At 48.8% G+C, this 18,766-nt stretch overlaps 1 long non-coding RNA gene across 1 annotated transcript; it reads left to right on the forward strand.

The window, feature by feature from the left end:
* Nucleotides 1-11,630: 11,630 nt before the first annotated feature.
* Nucleotides 11,631-18,134, forward strand: LOC116668868. The gene is made up of 2 exons (XR_004326090.1): nt 11,631-11,752; nt 16,598-18,134. It is a non-coding gene; the product is annotated as an uncharacterized LOC116668868 (long non-coding RNA).
* Nucleotides 18,135-18,766: the final 632 nt, after the last annotated feature.

Consider the following 18,766-nt stretch of genomic DNA (forward strand, 5'->3'; position numbering starts at 1 on the left):
GCACACATCCCACAGCCGTGCTCCACCCTGACTGCAGAAGACTTTCGTCTTGTGTGGACTTCCCAGCGCTGCCGCGGCTTCGCAGGAGCCACACCAGGGACGGTGCGGGACTCATCATGCGGGAGCCCTTCCTCTGAGGTATTTCTGAGCCCATTTAAGAGTTTCTCTCACTCTCTGCCTCTTGCAAACACACACGGACACACACACACGCACACACACACACACAAGTGATAAATCCTTATCACTTTTTCTTAATTCTAATTTGGGCAATGTAATTACTCAGTGGAAATGGCTTTTGTCTTTAAACTTTATCATTTATTTGTTTGTTTCTTTTTTGTTTTTTTTTTAGACGTTACTTTTTTTTTAAGTTGAAGTATAGTTGATTTGCAATATTGTGCTAGTTTCAGGTGCACATCATAGTGATTTCATGGTTTTTTTTCTTTGCAGAGTATATCCCATTATAGGTTATTACAAAATATTGGGGATAATTCCCCATGCTGAATAGTAAATCCTTGTTGCTTATGTATCTTTTATTTATTGTTTGTTTGTTTAATTAAAGGACAGTTGACTCACAATGTTGTGCTAGTTTCAGGTGTGCACCTAGCGATTCAGTTATAAATCCATACATATGTATGTGCTTTCTTTTTCATACTCTTTTCCATTATAGGTTACTGCAAGATATTGAATATGGTTCCCTGTGTGATACAACAGGTCCTTGTTGTTTATATATTTTATGTATAGTAGTGTGTACGTTAATCCCAAGCTCCTAATTTATCCCTCCCCCACTTCCCTTCTTTGGTAACCATAAGTTTTAGACTTTATTTTTTAGAGCAGTTTTGGGTTCATGGCAAAATTGAGGGGCAGTTACAGAGGTTTCCCATGAACCCCCAACCCCACACACACACAGCCTCCCCCAACATCGGCATCCCCACCAGATGGGACACTTGTTAAAGCAGGTGAACCTCCGTTGACACGTCAGTGTCGCCCGTGGTCCATGGTTTGCGTCAGGTTCCCTCTTGGTGGTGTGTGTCCTGCAGAGTCAGGACAGATGCTAGTGACGTGCAGCCACCGTTACAGCATCGCACGGGGCGTTTTCTTGCTTTATGCTTCAGTCTCGTAAAGTTCGCCCTCAGAGAAAGATTCTTTCCAACACAGAAAGAAGGTACTAGTAACACAGAGCACGTTCTTTGTGCCAAGCACTAAGTGTTTTACAGACAGCGACGCAATTAATTCTCATAATAAACCTGTGAGGCAGGCACTGTATTATCCAATTTTTTTTAACTGACGCTCAGTTGATTTGCAATGTTGTGTTAGTTTCTGTGTACAGCATAGTGAGTCAGTTACACACACACACACACATATATACACATATATTTTCAGATTCTTTTCCATTATAGCTTGTTGTAAGAAATTAAATACAGCTGCCTGCGCCATGCAGTGGGTCCTTGTTGTTTATCTGTTTTATATACAGTGACATTTACTCTCACGGTAATGGTTACACGTGGGGCTTACTCCTCACCAGTAACAGTTTCTCTCGGGATCAGCGTGCGCTTGGTGAAGCCCTCTAGGGCCTGTTGAATGTTCTTGCAGGGGAGAGTGACGTCCACTCGGGGGCTGCATGGAGCACTTGCCCCCCTGTGAGATGCTCACCAGCTGCAAAAGCAAATGTGATGCATGATAACATTTGCAAACGAGCAGTTGCACCTTGCGGGGGTGTCCTCATTACCTTTCAAACAAATGCGGTATTTTCATGCCCCAGACCCAGATCCCTGGGTGAAGGGTCATGCTGGCCCCCACGAGCCGGCCCGCCTCCTCTGCGTGGCAGCGGCCTGCTTAGCGCTGTAACGAGGTGCTGTCCACACAGCTCACAGGGCACCCTTGTAACGTGCTCAGTAGCGACCTCACAGTATTGATTTTTGAAAATTATGGTCAAGTTTTAAATATAATATAAAATTTGCCATTGTAACTATTTTTTAGGTAGCATTAATTACATTCACAGTGTTGTGCAACCGTCCAATATGTATTTCCAAACCTTTTTCATCAGCCCAAACAAAATCTCCACACCCGCCATACACCGCCTCCCTGCCTCACCCCTCCCGGGTCCCGGTAACCTCTACGCTGTCCTCTGTGTCTGTGACTCTGTCTGCTCTGGGTACTTCACATTTGTGGAGTCACACAACATGTGTCCTTTGTGTCTGGCTTGGTTTGACTCAGCGTCGTGTTTGTCCAGGTCCCTCCGGGTAGCAGCGTGGACCAGAACCTCGCTCCTTCTGGCTGAGTAACGTCCCAGGGCATGGACAGAGCAGATCTGACTCGTCCATCTGCTGATGGACTCTTGGGTCGTTCCCACCCTTCGGCTCGTGTGAGCAACGCAGTATTGCAGTGAGCTTGAGTACGCAGGTTCGGCCTTAATTTTAAGGTCAGTTGTCGTCAGCATGGGGAGACTGAGGTAAGTTGCCCAATTTCAGGAGGATCATCTGCTTCAGTTTTCTCCTCATGCTGTTGGCTGGTGTCCCATGTGGCCCGCATCCCCTGCCTCCCACCCCCGCCTTGGCCGCTGCACCCCCTGCCCAGCACCCGCCACCCACTGATCGTGCTCACAGCCTCCGAGTCTTGTCACCGAGGTTCTCCAGGCAGCGCTGGAAGCCAGCTAGCACCAACACGTGAGATGATACCTATTTCCCCATGAAGTTCAGATAAATCATAAAAATAGGGAAGGAGCGCCAAAATATTGTGGGCTTCCTGAAAGTTTCTTCAAAGAAAATTATTTCTACCTTCAACTTCCCGGTATTAGATGGATTCCAACTTCATAAACTTCCTGGCCAGCTCCTTGTAACATGTAACATATGCCCCCAGATTTCCTGGCTAGCTCCCCCTAACGTATAACGTGGCACATACTAGCAGTTCTAGGGGTACATTGGACAGCTGCAGTGTGCTGTGTGGGTCTTCATACACGTTGCAAGGACTTCACTAAGCCAGTGATTTCCACGCCATATGATTAAGTGAATAGCTCTTAATATGTATGGTTGTTGGCAGGAGGAAAGGGTGCACAGGCCGAGCACAGAGAATTCTCAGGGCGCGGAAACTCTGTGTGACACGTGTAGTGGATACACGTCATTAGCCATTTGTGCAAACGCACAGGACGCACAACGCCAGGAGTGAGCCCTGGGGTGAGCCGTGGGCTTCGGGTGATGGTGGCGGGTTGGTGAGGTTCAGCAGTTGTAACAAACGCACCGTCTGGCGGGGGTGCTGAGAACGGGGGCGGCCATGCACGCGTGAGGCTGGGGAGTTTACCAGGACTCTCTGTACCTTCCGCTCAAGTTGGCTGTGAACCTAAAACTGCTCTAAAAAAATAAAGTCTATTTAAAAAAAAATCCCAAAATATACACTGCACAGAAAAAAAATACACAGCTGCCCAAAAATCTGGACCAAAAAATATATATATAGCACCCAGGAATCTGTCTGTATATATTATATGTTATCTATGTCTTCATTATTATAATTACATATTCATTATTCAATTATACATATAGTGTATGACGTATAATATATTACTATATATGAGTAACAATTTTACATACACACACGCCGAGTTCTTTAATCCATAAGGCAACCAAACAGACCCCAAAGAACCATTGGGTTTTCATCAGCAAGAAGCCTATTGGGGGTGTCTGCAGGGAGCCGAGAATTTAAATGAAATGCTGTCACAACCTCCTCTCTCCCCACTGCTTCCTGTTGGTTAGAAGGCAGATGCCCCTCAGTGCAGCCAGTGACCACGTTCCTCCAGGCTGTTCAGGTGGGTGCCGTGTGTGCCCAGCCCGGAGCGGGGCTCTGCAGGGACCAGGGCTGAGTCTGTGACCGCCTCTGCCCCATGCCATGTGCACACAGGACAGGCGGTGGCTGACGCCTCCGGCCAGCTTCCAGATGACGGGAGGGTTGTCAGGAAAACAGGAGCTGTCTGGAGAGGCTCATGGTCATTATTCCTGGAGGTTGAATATGGTCCCGGTCGGGGGTTGGGGATGGAACGTGGGTCCTGAGATGCGACTTAGGAACCAGTTGGCTATTACTGCTTTCTTTCTGGATCAAAGACTACGTTCTGGGGCCAGCAAAATGAGGAAAACCTTGGAAGTTAGTGTTTGAAAAAGTGTGGGAATTAAGCTCAGAAGCTCTTGGTTTGAACCAAATTTCTGACACAAATAGCTTCTCCAGTTTGTCTTCATGTGTGGATTCTGATTCTGTTTCTCTGACTATACTTTTCTCTTTGAGGCTCACTTTTTCTCACCTGTAAAACCAGTGTAAGTGTATCTGCCTCACTCCAGCTGCAGGGACATGGTAAAAGCCGAAGGGATGGACTTGGTTCCAGTGCTCATCAGGTCAGACAGGGGCCTGCGTCCAGCACGGGTCACGGACAGGAGCGCCGTGTTTGCAGGCGGTGCAGACGCGGTGTCTCTCCGGCCTGGCCGCGCCCGGTCAGTTCAGGTGTGTGGAAGCCTGCTCCCCGGTGGTTGTTGAGCTGCCCTAAGTCTGTCTTGTCTCGGAGTCGTTGATCTGGGTCCTGAGTCAGGCCCTGACAACAGGCCCGGGCGGCAAATCCGCTGGTCTGTTTCCGAGCCATCGAAGCCCTCGGTCGAGAGCGTCTGCCTTCGTTGTCGTCTTCGGATTTGAGTCCACGTGTTTTCACTGGTTATCGGTGCACCTTCACGCAGCCGTTAGAGGCGTTCTTGTGATGTGCAGCTAGGCCTCATGGAATTCACCTGTACGAGATTTAAACTATGCAACAATGCTTATTTTTTTGCTCTGAATTTATTATTCTTTAAAAAACTTTATATAGATAACATGGGACAGTTAACACTACTGAAACTACCAGAAGAAGGTGACTGTCCCAGCAAGCGAGCTTACCGCGGTTCACATCCCAGCGGCTGCCTCCACACACTCCTCCACAGACAAACGGTACTTTTACGTCCGTGGGGTCACGTATTCATACATCACTTAAAAGAAGCTTGCACTTTGGAGAATCACTGTGTGTTTCTGAACTTCAGGTCCTTGGTCTGAACACTAGGAGATTGGGATAAGTAATTTCCGAGGTCCCCTCTAACACTATTCTTCTGAGAAGGTCTGTTTAGGCTGCCTCACCTGCGGGAAGCTCACTGTGGGTGGATGGATGGATGAGTGGGTGGCTGGATGGGTGGATGGATGGAAGATTGAGTGAATGGTTGGATGGGTCCATGGATGTGTGAGTGGATGGATGGATGGGTCCATGGATGTGTGAGTGGATGGATGGATGGGTCCATGGATGTGTGAGTGGATGGATGGATGGGTCCATGGCTGTGTGAGTGGATGGATGGATGGGTCCATGGATGTGTGAGTGGATGGTTGGATGGGTCCATGGATGTGTGAGTGGATGGATGGATGGGTCCATGGATGTGTGAGTGGATGGATGGATGGCACTGGCTAGTGCTGATGGTGCCAGTGGGCTTTGGTGCCCTCCTGTCCCTGGGTCCTCTTTCCAGGGAGGGTAAGTACTGGCCAGCCTGTCACAGTGCTTGCACCTCAGGCTCCACAGAGAACTGCGCATTCTCATAACTGCCGTCCTCACCACTGAGGTCAGCACACTCAGACCACTCACTGCGGCCAGTGCTGTTTCTATGCGGGAGGCGGCTCCGGCCCCAATCCAGAAATCATGGAGAAGACAGGCGGGTCAGGGATCTGTTAGAAAGTGTGGCTTTTAATGCTCAGTGCATTCCTGGGGCCGGTCTGAAATGCTGGATTCGGCCCCACTGACCCGAGGATGGAGCGGGGACCCCGTTGTGCGCTCAGCAGCTCCCTCCGCCTTGGCTGAACTCAGGACAGCCAGGTGGACACCTGCAGTGATGGGGAGCCACAGAAGGTAGTGACCAGACGGAGGAGCTGGCTGGGTCATTGTTTCGGCTTCTGTTTGAAGGAGAATAAAGGTCAGGCAAGAAATAGAAACTTGGACCAAGAGCTGAGTCTGGGAGTGCCCAGGGCTGGCAGATCCCCCCAGACACGTGGGCCACCTCACTGTGGGACTGGGGGCTCAGCCGCAGGTTCAGTTGCCAGCCTTTTGACCCACATGCTCTGCACCCCAGGGAGGAGGCCTGGTTGGGGCCATCGCCGAGCTGAGGACACTGGCATCTGTCCTCACCCCCTTTCCTGGAGCCTGGAGCCTCGTGGCAGGGCTCAGCATGCAGGGTCGGGCCAGGGCAGTGGTCTGACAGCGACCTTTAGACCGATGAGGCAGAGGACGTCCAAGTCCTTACTGCATTTGGGACTTGATTACATTTGCCAATTTCACTTTGAGTCAAAATCCATTTTTCACTCTAATTTTCCTCTTATGCACATTATCATAAATGAAGGGGAAAAAGACCGCCTTGTCAAGATGATTGAGTGACTGAATGATTGAATCGTCTATAACATGAGAGCCATTTCCCGAGAGCGTCCACCCAGAGACCAGATTGAGGGCAGAACAGTTCAGCCCCAGCCTCGGAAGCGTGGAGATGCCTGCCTTCAGAATTATGGCATTGGGAGCACTTTTGCCGATCTGTGTGTCTTATTAATTTAAAAAATTTCCTGAGTAACTCAAGACTGACGACAGTTTCTTGCAAGTCTGTTACACTCTGATGAATGTCTGTTCTGTGCGAGATCGGGAGGCAGAGAATCCCTACACAAAACTGACACAGTCAAAGTTATTCCACAAATGCTCAACATGGAGGCAATTGAGAAGATGATGCAAATAATTATTAATGTACATAGTACTTTGAGTTCTACTTTTTCTGTTTTGTAAAACTTAAAAACGTGGTTTCCTCTGGGCAGGTATGCAGAAGGTCAGATATTTGAATAGCTGGTTGCTTACTATTAAGCATTTGGGCACGCAGTGTTCACTTGGGTTCATAATAAAATGATGAATAATTTAGTCACGTCATGTGCAAAAAGCATTTAACTGATACAGAGCAACTGAATTTTCTTTTGATGAGTGTCAACTGATAAAAATAACCACATTTACAACCCTAATTTTGGAAGCTGCCAGGTGATCATTAAAATCTATTCTGGTAGCGTGAAACCTTTTGGACACCTTCCCCCAGCCTCCCCGTGCTTGGCTTCAGGGGAATAATTAAAAACTCACACCTTAATTTCAGCGTATATAGCCCTGAAATTGTTCCTCACCATGGTTCCCTCTTACCTCTGTCATCAATGTGAACTCCTCCTCACTCAGATCTGCACATCCTGCCCTTTTATTTCATCTCAAAACTACAGAATGCAGGCTGTGGGAGGACCCTTACGCCTCACCTGCACCAGTCCCTGTGAGAGCACACCACAGAACAAGCTCCAGGCTTTACCCTAGGTGGGAACGCTGATGGAGTGGGGGAGGCAGGGGTCAGGTGCTCAGGTGGGCCCGCCTTCCCAGCCGTGCCCTGGACTAGGTCCGCAGAGCACATGTTTTAAAAACCACTGCTTTAGACACACTTCCTGAAGCCCAGAAAGAGGAAGTGAGTGTTGTTTATGTATTACACGGGAGAGTGTGTTTAATTTTAATGAAGCGGTTCACCACAGATTTGTTCAACTTGGTGGAGTTGGAGAAGATAAGTGGTAAGGCTCTTTTTACTGAAATATAGTTGATGCACAACATTATGTAAGTTTCAGGTGTACTACGTAGCAATGTGACGTTTGCACACGTTGTGAAAGGACCACCATGGTAGGTCTAGTAACCTCTGCCTCCTGCAAAGTTGCTGCGGTGCTATTGGCCATCTTCCTCCTGCTGCAAGTTACACCCCTTGGCTTACTTATTGCGTAACTGCAGGTTTGTGCCTCTTAATCTCTTACTCCTGTTTCACCCACCCCAACCCCCTCTCTTCTGGAAATCACTTTTTTCCCTTCCTTATTTATGAGTCTGTTCTCATTTTGTTTTGTTTGTGTGTTAGATTCCTCACATAAGTGAGATCATGAGGTATTTGTCTTTCCGACTTACTTCACTCAGCATAATACCCTCTGGGTCCATCATATGGTTGCCACTGGCAAGATTTCATTTGCTATGGCTGAGTAATACTCCGTTGTATTTATGCCCCACATCTTCTTTATCCATTCATTTCTCAGTGGACACTCAGGTTGCTTCCATATTTTGGCCGTTGTAAGTCATGCACATTGGTGTGCATGTATCTTCCTGAACCGGTGTGTTCCCTGTCTTGGGCTAAACACCTGGCAGTGCAAGTCTGTCGGCGCAGTGTGTCCTGTGACGGGAGCGGGATGTTGGGTCCCCCGCGTTACTGTGCTGCTGTCAGTATCTCCGTTTCTGTGCGCTCATACTCGCTTTATGTGTTTAGGTGCATATGTATTTACAAGTGTTGTATTTTCTTCTTGGATTGACCCCTTCAGAATTATGTGGTGTCCTCCTTTGTCTCTGTTACAGTCTTTGTTTAAGGTCTATTTTGTTTGATCAGAGTATCCTTGCTCCAGCTTTCTTTTTTCTCCCATTTGCATGGAATCACTTCTCCATCCCTTCCTTTTCAGTCTGTGTGTGTTTCAGTCAGAAGTGAGTTTCCTGTCGGCAGCATAACATGCGTCCTCTTTTCGTGTCCATCCAGCTGCTCCGCGTCTTCTGATTGGAGCATTCAGTCCATTTACATTCAAGGTGAATGATTGATACGTGGGTACTCATCGCCACTGCGTTAAATGCTCCTGGTTTTTGTGGTTCTTCTTCCCCTTTCTTCTTCTTTTGCTCTGTTCCCTTGTGATTTGATGACTGTCTTTAGCGTTACGATTGCATTTCTGCCTCCTTTTTTGTATCTGTTATATATTTTTGGTTACCATGAGTTTCACAAACAGCTACTATCGATCGATCTATCATTATATAAAATAATCACATATATGATTATTTTAAGTTGTTGGTGTCTTCAGTTCGAATGCCACCAACGACCCTGCATTTTCACCCCTCCCGGGTTTGATGTTCTGACGTATTTTTCATCTTTTTGCTTTGTGCATCCTTTAACTAGGGATCGTGGATATCGACGGCTTTAACCTTCCCACTGGCTTTGTGAGAGGTTGGTCTGCTACCTTCTCTGTCGTTTGCCTTTACCAGTGAGATTTCCCCTTTGTAATTTTCATACTTTCAGCGTGGCCCCTTCTTTCCCACATGGAGAAGTCCCTTTCACAAGCCTCGTCAAGCTGGCTTAGTGGCGCTCAGCTCTCTGGGCTTCTGCTTGTCCGCAAGACTCCTTACCTCTCCTTTTAATCTGAATGGCGGACTTGCCGGCGGAGTTCTCGGTTGTAGATGGCTCCCTTTCAACACTTTGCGTGTATCACGCCGCCCGCTTCCGGCCTGCAGAGCTCCCTCTGCAAAGTCAGCTGAGAAATTATGGGAGTCCGCGTGTAAGTAGCTAGTTGCTTTTTTCTTGCTGCTTTTAAGATCCCCTCTTTAACTTTAATTTTTACCATTTTAATTATAACGTGTCTTGTTGTGAACCTCCTTGGCTTCATCTTGTTTGAGTCTCTCTCTGCTTCCTGGACCTGGTTGAATGTTTCCTTTCCCAGGTTAGGAAAGTTCTCACCCATTATTTCTTCAGATAAGGTATCTGCCCCCTTCTCTCTCTCCTCCTCGTGGGACCCCCGTAATGTGACTGTTAGTAAGCTTGCTGCTGTCACAGAGGTCTCTTAAGCTATGTTCATTTTTTTTTACAAGTTACGTATTTTTTTCTGTTCAGCTTGGTTGTAGGGTTCTTAAGAGAAAGATAATATCTTCTATTTTTGTATCCCCGGCATTTTGTTAAAGTGCTACCCCGTAACGGGCATTTGATGAAATGGAAGAGGGAGGGAGGGAGGGAGGGAGTGGGTGAAGGAAGTCTTAGGACCATGAACAGGCTTACAAAGAGCCAGTGTGGACGGACTGAGCGCAGAAGGTTCAGAGGGACAAAGAGTGTCAATTTGGAGGTGGAAGCTCGTAAGTATTTGGGAAGCGAAGGGGTGGTTTCTGTCCCTATAACTGAACGGCGCGGGACCCAAAGAAGGGGCCAAGGATTCGCAGCCCTGCCCAAGGGGTACGCGAAACGCCTTCCTAATGTAAGCCCCTTGGACCGCAAGGCGAGAAGACACGTCTTGGCGAGCACACAGGCGTTTGCAGACACGCACCCCTCGCATTTGTAGCTGATTCATTCCCGACCTGTTCATGCTCAGGACTCTGTGTTTTGAGATGAGCAGGTAGCTCCTCGGGGATTCAGGAGGGGCCTCAAGGAAAGCAGGGTGACCAGGAGAGGTGAGGCTGTGGGCTGGACCCAGAGGCTCCTCCACTCCTAAATGGAGGTCCTTGGGAAAGGAATTTAGGAAGCTATGAAACTCCTTGCCCTGCATTTTTTTAAACCTCTGCTGCTCTTTCTTCCAAAACAAACAAAGAAACGAAACCCGGGGTAGGCAGTTGGCTTTGTCTGTTGAGTGTGGATAAGAGTGCCAGCTGCCGTCTCTGATGAGATCCTGTCACCTGAAGGCTGGACAATCTGAAGCCAAGGACCCCAGCCCGTCACCGAAGTCCTCAGGAGGCCCTTAGGACAGAGATTCCGGCCCTAACCTCCGGAATTCTGCTGAGCGGGGGCCTGCGGATCTCGTGTTTAAGCCGCTCTCCAGTTACTCTGTGACTAGCCCGGCTTGGGGACCACTCTGCAATGGAAGAGCGCACTCTGCTGAATAGTCTGTATTTCTCACCGTTCTGCCCATCTGCCGTCCTGCGCTGTGGCTCGACAGCACACCGAGGGCTGGAATGCGTTAGCAGCTCAAGTCCCCCGGGATGTCACGGGGTCCTCGGGGGCTGCCGGCCTCAGCAGACGCCCCGTGGCCAGTGAGCGCGTTCCTCAGGAAACTGCTCTGAAACGCCTCCATCCGCCTGCGGCTGGAACGGCCCCTCTCCCCGCCCCGGGGAGACCGCGATTTGCCAAAGCCCTTTGCTTGGTAAGCAGCAGGCGGTGCAGCACGGCGCCCCCCTGGCCCGGCCCGCCCAGACTCAGGGGGCGTTCGTTCCCCCACTACCGCCGTCCCGGACAGCAGGCGGCCCCGTGCCCGCTACCACGAGCTGCATCCCACACGGCGCTAACCGCCCCAGACAGCTCTCCGGCAAACGGTGGTGTTTCCGCTGTGGCTCATTTACTCAGTCCCCGTAGCTGTTCACCCGGAGTCGGGCGCACGTAGGCTGGACCGGAGCTCAGGCGTTAGGCGTCCGATCCCTTTTTTCGGTAGGGAAACAAGCCAGCGAGAGGAGGGAGGCCCAGCAGTGAGGGCAGAGCCCGGCACCCCCCCAGGGCCCTCCCCCCGCCCCCCCCCGCCCCCCCCCGCCCCCCGGCCGCGCACCCTCCCCCCCCCCCCCCCCCCGCCGCCTGGCCGCGCGCCCGGGGAGCAGGGCAGTGCCGGTGGACTTGGCGCGGGCAGCTCTGAGAAGAGGCGCCTGCCCGCCGGGCCTGTGGAAGTGTGGCGGCTGAGCGCACCCACACCGTGGCAGCCTCGGGCGGGGCTCTCCCCGACCTCAGAGCAGCTGCCATGAGCCCTGGCGTGTCCACCCGCAGCGTCTTCCCCGCCCGGGGGGGGCTTTTTGACGCTTTTATCCCATTTTTTATGTTTCTGGTCCAGAGCATCTTTCCGAAGAAGTGCAGTTTGTCCCACTTGTTCGAAGGACGCCAGCTCCGGTGAACTGAGCAGGAGCGGGAAGCAGACCTGTCCCGGCCCCTCCCTGCCCAGCCCGCTTTTATTTTAGGTCGCTGAGGTGAGTTCACGGGGCTCCCGGCTGCTGCGGGGTCAGCACCAGCTGGTCTCAGATGAGGGGGTGAAAGCAGCGCCTCCTGCCGCTGTACTGAAGGCTTAAGCCTCCGGGTGCAAGGAGGGAGGGGCGGCTCAGCGGTGGAGCGCGTGCCTAGCATGCACGAGGTCCTGGGTTCAATCCCCAGTGCCTCTGTTAAAAAAAAACAAAACTAATTACCTCCTCCCACCCTCCCCAAAACGATAAAAAATTTTATAAAAAGTCTCACAGGTGCAGAGAAAGGGGACGAGGCACCCACAGGCTCTGAGGACTCTATTTAATCTTCATGACAGCCTTAGTATCTTTGGCCATTTCAGTAGATGAGGTGAGCAGAGCTTTATGAACATAAGTGAGATGCTGGTTAAAGCACCTGCTTCGGAATCAGCCGGCCAGAGGGCGGCACGGCTGATCTGCACCCTCCCCATGGTTTACTGAACACTCGGTACCATCCATCGCCCGTCAAATGGTGTCATGCAGAGTATTAAGGGGACAATACATGCAGATCGGCAGTAGCCACTCATCTTGGCCTCTGCATATTGAAAACGTCTTTTCACGTTTCCTACATTAAAAATAGCTTCATGAGGTACAGAATTTTATGTTGACATTATTTCCCCTTAGTCCATGGAAGATTTTAGGTATCTGTTTTTTTGCTGATGACATTTTCTGCTAATAATCTGATTGTCATTGTTTAGAAGGAAGCCTGTTATCTCTGGCAGGTTTCTTGGTTTTCTCATCCTTAATTTTCTGAGGTTTCACTTGGGTATATCTTGATACAAATTTATTTCATTTTATAATGCTCAATATCTGATGGTTTTTCAGTCTGAAGATTCTCATCTTCCATTCTGAAAAAAAGCATTTGCTTTTGTCTTTTCAAATGCGCTTCTTGCAAATTCTATTCTATTTCTTCTTTTGGAACTTCTTATTAGGTGAGTTCTGGAACCCCTTAAACTTTCATCCATGATGCTTTGTTGTGTTTTCATATTTTTAAACCTGCATTTGGGTGAATTGCTCAGAAGTAGCTTTAATTTTACTGGTTACTTCTCTGGTGTGTCCAGCCTAGAGTTTATGCTGCTTTCAGACATTTTTATTTCAATGAATGTATGTTTCATTCTCAGTATTTCCAGTGGGTTCTTTTTCATATCTCCTTGGTTTTATCTCAGTTGTTTCTTTATTTCTTATTCTCCGTTTATGACTGCCACGCCCTCCTTTACTGCTTTAGGATCAAACACACTTATTTTACATTCTCTTCTGCTCTATTTGCATTTTGTTTGCGACACTCAAAGCCCACGTGTTGATACTTGAGTCTGTCTTTCTTAGTGTTCTTTTGCTTTTTTGTCTTGAGTTTTAGTTTTCTACTCTCTCTTTCCCCATATCGGTCTGTGCTTCCCCCTCCCTAGATATTACATGGTCCTTTCCAGCCAGACGGCAGAACTGAAGTAACACGTGAAGTGCTAGCTTCAGATTCCCGTTCAAAGCAATCGCTGAGTGAGTGGGTTGCTTGGCTTAGGACCTCATGCCTCAGCTAAGTACCTATTTCCTTTCCCATCTCAGGTTTGAATTATCGCATACATTACAGCCATGGGCAGTATTTGCAGCCTTTTCTCTTTTTGTTTTGAGAGTGAAGCAGCCCCGCCTCAGGAGCTGAAGCACCCACCTCGTTCTGGCCTTTCACTTGTGTCAGGCAGTGTTGGTACCTGTTTGGCACCTGCCCTTTCACGTGCCTAGACCTAGAGCCCCACAGATTAATGATTTAACTCTTTTCATCACTCAGTGTCTTCTTCCTTCATTTCTAAACTGTGGGCATGTTTCTCTTAGTGTTGCATATGGGTAAGTCTTTATAATAAAAATTTGCCCTGGAGAAGAATCATTTTAAAGATTGAACTCAGTGGCATCTTGAAAACAAGTACAGGTGTATTTTTAGGTATTTTTTTCAGGAGTCATGTCACACTGCTGGCTCTTGCCAAATTTACAGTTGGAAGAAACCCCTAGATCTTTCACAAATTAAATGCTGTCAACACCCAATTTCTTCTAATCCTGCAAGTTGTCCGGTTACTTTGGAACTAAATGTGTTGTTACGTTTGTCCTTGTTCCAGCTTGATACTGCGTTTGGAAATGCAGTGATTTTTGTAGCAGACATCTCAAGCTCTGAGAACCGTAAACACTGGGCTTCATGGGGCTGGCTCACGACGTGGACCAGGGCAGGGCTGAGGCCGAGCCCTGTTTCAGTTCCCTAGACGCTGCTTTCTAGCTCAACACCAGTCTGCAGATCAGTCTGTCTAGGCGTGTCTTTAAAGTGGACTATGAACTTCACTATGAAATTCGCTAAACAAATGTGAATCGTGGAGGTAGACAGTGTATTTGCTGTAAGAATGTGAATTTCAAGCTTGATGGTGCAACTGATTAAGTATTTGGCCTTAAACAATTTGCACAATTTCCCTCAGCTTTCTATTTTCTCATCTAGCAAATGAAACTTGTAAAACAGAGGCTCATGAGGTCCCCGTAGGGAAGCAGGCAAAGCCCCTGGCACACAGCAGTGGTGAAGGAACAGTCCTCCCGTCCCGCCCCTCCCTTAAGCAGCCCCCCCATTGCTTCGTCTTCTCTCTGTGCCCTCACACTAGCACTAGCACAGGAGCAGAGCACGGATGTGTGGCTGGAGCACGGTGGAGTGGTGGGAACTGGGTCGGGGAAGGGAAGCTGGTGTCCAAGATGGGAAGGCCTCTCAGGCCAGGCTAAGAAGTTAAAACTATCCTTGAAACTGTCCATGACGGACCAGCAGACATTTTTCAAAAGGGAGTGATGGAGAGTGTGATCAAATTAGTGCCAGTGTGGGTTTGAGGAGGAGAAGGTGTGAGAACATGATGACCTCTGGGAAAAAGTGCATGAGGGCTGAATTAAGCCAGGGTCAGCAGGGATGGAAAGGAGGGTGGAGAGTGGACTCAGGACGTACTTTCCTGGGTCAGAATCCACAAGGCTTGGTGACCAAGCCAGCACGTGGGGGTAGGAGGGTGAGCAACAAAGGAATCGAGGATGACCTTGAAGCTTCTTGCTTGGGAAAGTTGGTGATGGCTAAGACGAGGGTTGTCCAGTGTGGTCCTTGTACCAGTGGTAACAGGGTCACTGTGTGAACCAGGCAGGTAGCTAGGTAAGGGCAGAGAAGGGGGCCACAGGCCAAATGGAAGAAGACTGTGCAGCCTGTGAATAACAGGGATCTCCGGGCAGACAGTAAAAGGCAGGAACCTCTGGAGTGATAAGAAACCGCACACTATGGGGCAACAAGGATCCTGGAGGATGACAAAGAAAGTGGGGAAAGGCAGGACTCTCCAGTGTCCAAATGCAACCTTTTGCTCATTATGTCCTCATTTCAATAAAATTAGCCTTGCAGATTAGAAGTTCCCATCATGCACCGAGGCCATGACACTGTCAATCCAGACTAAATAAGGACAAAAATCCCTCCTCCCCTTGGGAAGGTGGAGCTGGGTGGAAATCAGGGAATATGACCCCAAACTGCTCCCTCCCAATGAATATTCTGCCCATTCATTGTCACACCCTGTGTAACCAGCCTGCCAAAGACACTCAGGGCAGCTGCTCACCTGAGGCTGCCCGCTCTCCCCCGAGAGCATCCTATCACTTAAATGAGTCCTTGCTTTACCTCCTTGCCCTCTGTGTTTTGTCTCTGAATTCTTCCTGCCATGATGATGAGAACCTCATCTCTGGCAACAACTGGGCACCTGCTAGAAGAATCGATTCTCTGGTCCACCCCAGCGCTACCTCACCAGACACTCTGGGGAGGGGACTCAGCAATCTGTTTGAACAAGTGCTCAGGGTGATTCTGAGGCAAGCTAAAGTCTAAGAGCCACTGAGATGGGTAATGCAGGTGGAAAGGCAGGGAAGGGAGAAAACAATAATAATGTGTTTGATTGTATATTTTGGGCTTTGAGAAAGCTGTGAAGCCTCCAGACCATGCTTGGCATGCAGCTACTGCAAGCCTGGTGAGTAAAGAAAATACTACATTTGTAGACAGAAATTTGCTAGACCCGAGTGTTCACGCATTAAGGATTGGTTTCTTTTTCTAGGATTTCTAATAATTTTATTTTCTCAACTGAAATAATGTGGAACAATCAGTTAAAGATAATTTTGATGCATTGAAAAGTTTCTTACCTTGTACTTTAATTAGAAAAGATATTAAAAGAAGAAAAAATAAAATTTTTATTTCTTTAAGCACAATTAAAGTGCTTGATTGAAATCATATTTGAATATCCATCCTGGAAAAAAAAATGTGAAACTGAACTTTAAAAACCACTTCTTGAGCAAACGGGATATTTCTTCCTGACATTTCGGAAGGATATTTACACCCTGATGCCATCACACATTGTAATTATGTAATTGCACATTATAATTGCACATTCTAATTACATGATCACACATGTTATGCTAATTATATAATTAGACTTAATGATAGCAATTGTGCAAGTACATAGTATCAGAATCAAAACGAATGAATCAAAAGCTAGAGTGTACACGGGGATTATAACTTTGTAATATAAAACCCTCAAAAATTTTAAAGCAGCTAATGGTCACTTCAAATGACTTAACAGGTATGAATGGTAATCCCGTCTTGTTTGTTGGTTATGTTAACCTCTAAAATTTAGTTGGAGTTGGATAAAAACTCATGTAAATTGCAAAATCTGGAAGGAGACTGAAAAAGAGAAAGATGGAGAATGAGGAGCAACTGTAGAAGTCAGCAGGATTTCAGACAAAGCAGAAGTAGTTCCATTTTTATCCTTATTCATATTTCGTCTTCTGTTCTGACAGCCATCAAGATTTTAATCATATCTGAATTCCTGGGCTTTTGTCACTTAACTGCCAACTTTAAGACTGGGTGAATGGGGGCATTCACTGCAATTACTATTCTCTTCAACTTCCTCAGGATGCAAATCTTTAGATAGTATCTCAGGACATCGGAATGTTTATTTTCAATAGTTCCAACTGATCTCCATCCTGGGAAAATGAAAGTTTGCACATTGTTGTCCTTTAATGTGGGGACGTGATCACTTTTGCTTATTTTTCAAGCCGAGGGTCTTGGCGGAGGGAAAACTCCACGGGCCCTGCGCCCTCCACCCGCAGGCTGGGATCCGCCTGCCAGGAGGTGTCTGCCTCCAGGGGGCTTGCCAGCTGCCAGCTGCCAGCTACAGAGCGCAGAGATGGAAACATCACTTTAAAAAAATGCAATTTTAATTGCATGTTCTCCTGAAGATGCACCCAAATGGCTGGTTTAATTTCCCCAGGGAGCCTATTTCCGCCCTTCATGGAACATGGAGCCTGTCTCCAGGCTGACAGCATGCGTGGATTTATTTTCTCTCCTTTGCCTGTGCAGCAGTAACCCTGCGCTAGCAGCTACCTCCTGAACAAGAGACCAGACTCCTCTGATGTTTGATCCTCTGCTCATTAGGCTCCCAGAACACGTCACACCTTCCACCTCAGCCCATCATTCGTCCTGAGCGGGTGGCAGCTCCTGGAGCGCGCGGGCTGGGGCGGGGCAGCGCCCCCTCTGCAGCCAGGTCATCATGCCGCCGCAGCTCCCTGCGCCCCCGCCTGATCTCAGTGTCTTCCGGCTCCTGACTGGCAGCCTCGGCCTCTGTGGCTTCCGGGGTGGCCGAGCCCGCGTTTTCGGTGCCCCACAGAGGGAGCAGAAGCGCACACCCTCAACATCCCTCCCCCGAGTGAGGGACAGCCCCGGGTTGCAGGCCGCCTTGTGATAAACGGAGCGTCGGGATGCACGTTTTTCTCCCCCAGAATGTGGACGCCGCTGCTCCCCGTGCGTCGGGCGATTCTGTGCCTGGGAACTCTCGTCCTTACGATTCCGAGGATCAGGACGTACCAGTCCTGGAGCTGGCATGCGCCTCGGAGATTCCCTGCCCGCATAGATGTCACACGTCCATGCACTCACTCTCTTTCTTCCTGTAACTCAGAGTGATTCAACCCTCCTTGTAAAAGAATTGCTGAAATAGGATGCTGTGAAATGTCAGTGGACTATAGGACCCACTTTTCATTATTTAGAGTTTTTGCTGCGTGTGAATTAGAAAACTTTAGAGGAGCAGAACCTTAGAGAACATGCGTTACAGAGGCTACGTGTTAGACACGAGGGGCCGCGTCCTAGAGCTGACTGAGTGATTGTCCGAGGAAGGAAGAGCTATAACCCATGTCTTCCGAAGCCTGATTCTGTGCTGTCTCCATGATCCACCAGCCTGTCTCCCTCGAACCACACTGGCTCATTCATTCATGTACAAAGTGCGTATTAAATATCTGTTAGTATGCTGAGCCGTGAAGAAGAATAAAGACGAGGAAGTGAGCTCATTGCCCTGGATTTTGTGATTGATCAGTGGTGTGCAGCCTGCGTTTGAGTCAGACAGGGGCCAAGACAAGGTCAGAGAAACGTGGGCTGAGGCTGGGAGGGAGGACAGGCTCCCCAAGACTTACGAAGCGGCAGTTACATGCACTTAGCCGTGAGAAGGGCTGGGATTTCAGTGCTGGGCGTAGGGGGCATTCCAGGAGGAGTGAGCAGAGTCCCCGCCGTGGGCGGTGAGATCGTCAAGGCCCCACTGTGACCTGAGCCAGAGGAGTCATCGGAGGTGAGCTTCGGCCAATTACAGAAGTCTTGCTTTTGGGCTTTTAATTCGCCCTGGAGATAAGTGGGAGCTGCTGAAGATCTTTGAGCAGGAGACAAAAAGTATCAGAGGTATGATCTGGAAAGACATGCCAATCTGCAGCGTGTGGGTTGGGGTGACGTGAGCCGGGAAGATTGGTTCATGACACCTGGTCCGCTGTTCTGCTTCCTTCCCATGGTTCATGGCTTACCCACAGCTGACAGACGCCTTCTCTCAAAGTTTCCCTCCCTGCTTCCCTCTCCCCCTCCCTCCCTCTCCTGTGCCTTCTCACTTACCCGTTTATCCAACAGTTAGCTGTGGAATCCCAGCCCCAACT

The sequence above is a fragment of the Camelus ferus genome, chromosome 15 (genome assembly GCF_009834535.1).
Source record: "Camelus ferus isolate YT-003-E chromosome 15, BCGSAC_Cfer_1.0, whole genome shotgun sequence".
In the NCBI taxonomy this organism is placed as follows: Eukaryota; Metazoa; Chordata; class Mammalia; order Artiodactyla; family Camelidae; genus Camelus; species Camelus ferus.